Source organism: Taudactylus pleione, unplaced genomic scaffold (assembly GCF_031769625.1).
Source record: "Taudactylus pleione unplaced genomic scaffold, aTauple2 ptg000550l, whole genome shotgun sequence".
Taxonomy (NCBI): Eukaryota; Metazoa; Chordata; class Amphibia; order Anura; family Myobatrachidae; genus Taudactylus; species Taudactylus pleione.
The window spans coordinates 147,501-150,000 of NW_028284952.1; the positions used below are offsets into that span (position 1 = coordinate 147,501).

Sequence of the window (2,500 nt, forward strand, 5' to 3'; positions counted from 1 at the left end):
GCACCTACAGCCAATCCACACTGGAAATGCCCAATCTCGTCTGATCTTGGTAGCTATCCAGTGTTGGGCCTGGTCAGTACTAGGATGGGAGACCACCTGGGAAAGCTAGGTGCAGTAGATTATTTTATACTGCCATAACATTCTTTTCTATTACATTTTGCATTTAATTTTTTCAACTTATCAATGAATTTACTTGAGTTAAGAAGTAATAGAGGTCTAAAGTTAATGTTTTTGATCACCAACAGCCAAACCACACTGGACATGCCCAATCTCGTCTGATCTTGGAAGCTATGCAGTGTTGGGCCTGGTTAGTACTTGGATGGGAGACCACCTGGGAATACCAGGTGCTGTAGGTAATTTTATGCAGCCATAACATTCTTTTCTATTACATTTTACATTTAATTTTTTCAACTTATCAATGAATTTACTTGAGTAAAGAAGTAAAAGAGGTCTAAAGTTAATGTTTTTGAGCTCCTTCAGCCAAACCACACTGGACATGCCCAATCTCGTCTGATCTTGGAAACTATGCAGTGTTTGGCCTGGTTAGTACTTGGATGGGAGACCACCTAGGATTACCAGGTGCTGTAGGTAATTTTATACTGCCATAACATTCTTTTCTATTACATTTTACATTTAATTTTTTCAACTTATCAATGAATTTACTTGAGTTAAGAAGTAATAGAGGTCTAAAGTTAATGCTTTTGAGCACCTACAGCCAAACCACACTGGACATGCCCAATCTCGTCTGATCTTGGAGGCTATGCAGTGTTGGGCCTGGTTAGTACTTGGACGGGAGACCACCTGGGAATACCAGGTGCTGTAGGTAATTTTATATGGCCATAACATTCTTTTCTATTACATTTTACATTACATTTTTTCAACTTATCAATGAATTTACTTGAGTTAAGAAGTAAAAGAGGTCTATAGTTAATGTTTTTTAGCGCCTACAGCCAAACCACACTGGACATGCCCAATCTTGTCTGATCTTGGAAGCTATGCAGTGTTGGGCCTGGTTAGTACTTGAATGGGAGACCACCTGGGAATATCAGTTGCTGTAGGTAATTTTATACTGCCATAACATTCTTTTCTATTAAATTTTACATTTAATTTTTTCAACTTATCAATGAATTTACTTGAGTTAAGAAGTAAAAGATGTCTAAAGTTAATGTTTTTGAGCACCTATAGTCAAACCACACTGGACATGCCCAATCTCGTCTTATCTTGGAAGCTATGCAGTGTTTGGCCTGGTTTGTACTTGGATGGGAGACCACCTGAGAATACCAGGTGCTGTAGGTAATTTTATACTGCCATAACATTCTTTTCTAGAACATTTTACATTTAATTTTTTCAACTTATCAATGAATTTACTTGAGTTAAGAAGTAATACAGGTCTAAAGTTAATGCTTTTGCGCACCTACAGCCAAACCACAGTGGACATGCCCAATCTCGTCTGATCTTGGAAACTATGCAGTGTTGGGCCTGGTTAGTACTTGGATGGGAGACCACCTGGGAATACCAGGAGCTGTAAGTAATTTTATACTTCCATAACATTCTTTTCTATTACATTTTACATTTCATTTTTCAACTTATCATTGAATTTACTTGAGTTAAGAAGTAAAAGAGGTCTAAAGTTAATGTTTTTGAGCACCTACTGCCAAACCACACTGGACATGCCCAATCTCGTCTGAACTTGGAAGCTATGCAGTGTTGGGCCTGGTTAGTACTTGGATGGGAGACCACCAGGGATTACCAGGTACTGTAGGTAATTTTATACTGCCATAACATTCTTTTCTATTACATTTTAAATTTAATTTTTTCAACTTATCAATGAATTTACTTGAGTTAAGAAGTAATAGAGGTCTAAAGTTAATGTTTTTGAGCACCTACAGCCAAACCACACTGGACATGCCCAATCTTGTCTGATCTTGGAAGCTATGCAGTGTTGGGCCTGGTTAGTACTTGGATGGGAGACCACCTGGGAATACCAGGTGCTGTAGGTAATTTTATGCAGCCATAACATTCTTTTCTATTACATTTTACATTTAATTTTTTCAACTTATCAATGAATTTACTTGAGTTAAGAAGTAAAAGAGGTCTAAAGTTAATGTTTTTGAGCACCTACAGCCAAACCACACTGGACATGCCCAATCTCGTCTGATCTTGGAAGCTATGCAGTGTTGGACCTGTTTAGTACTTGGATAGGAGACCATCTCGGAATCCCAGGTGCTGTAGGTAATTTTATACTGCCATAACATTCTTTTCTATTACATTTTAAATTTAATTTTTTCAACTTATCAATGAATTTACTTGAGTTAAGAAGTAATAGAGGTCTAAAGTTAATGTTTTTGAGCACCTACAGCCAAACCACAATGGACATGGCCAATGTCGTCTGATCTTGGAAGCTATGCAGTGTTGGGCATGGTTAGTTCTTTGATGGGAGACCACCTGGGAATACCAGGTGCTGTAGGTAATTTTATCCTGCCATAACATTCTTTTCTAT

General features: G+C 37.8%; 10 pseudogenes; all 10 read left to right on the forward strand.

The window, feature by feature from the left end:
• Positions 1–2: 2 nt before the first annotated feature.
• LOC148483674 (5S ribosomal RNA) lies at positions 3–121 on the forward strand (annotated as a pseudogene).
• Positions 122–237: 116 nt separating this feature from the next.
• On the forward strand, positions 238–356 carry LOC148483675 (5S ribosomal RNA; annotated as a pseudogene).
• Positions 357–472: 116 nt separating this feature from the next.
• LOC148483676 (5S ribosomal RNA) lies at positions 473–591 on the forward strand (annotated as a pseudogene).
• Positions 592–707: 116 nt separating this feature from the next.
• Positions 708–826, forward strand: LOC148483677 (5S ribosomal RNA; annotated as a pseudogene).
• Positions 827–942: 116 nt separating this feature from the next.
• LOC148483678 (5S ribosomal RNA) lies at positions 943–1,061 on the forward strand (annotated as a pseudogene).
• Positions 1,062–1,177: 116 nt separating this feature from the next.
• Positions 1,178–1,296, forward strand: LOC148483679 (5S ribosomal RNA; annotated as a pseudogene).
• A 116-nt stretch (positions 1,297–1,412) lies between these two features.
• LOC148483680 (5S ribosomal RNA) lies at positions 1,413–1,531 on the forward strand (annotated as a pseudogene).
• A 115-nt stretch (positions 1,532–1,646) lies between these two features.
• Positions 1,647–1,765, forward strand: LOC148483681 (5S ribosomal RNA; annotated as a pseudogene).
• Positions 1,766–1,881: 116 nt separating this feature from the next.
• Positions 1,882–2,000, forward strand: LOC148483682 (5S ribosomal RNA; annotated as a pseudogene).
• Positions 2,001–2,116: 116 nt separating this feature from the next.
• On the forward strand, positions 2,117–2,235 carry LOC148483683 (5S ribosomal RNA; annotated as a pseudogene).
• The last annotated feature ends 265 nt before the right edge of the window (positions 2,236–2,500 follow it).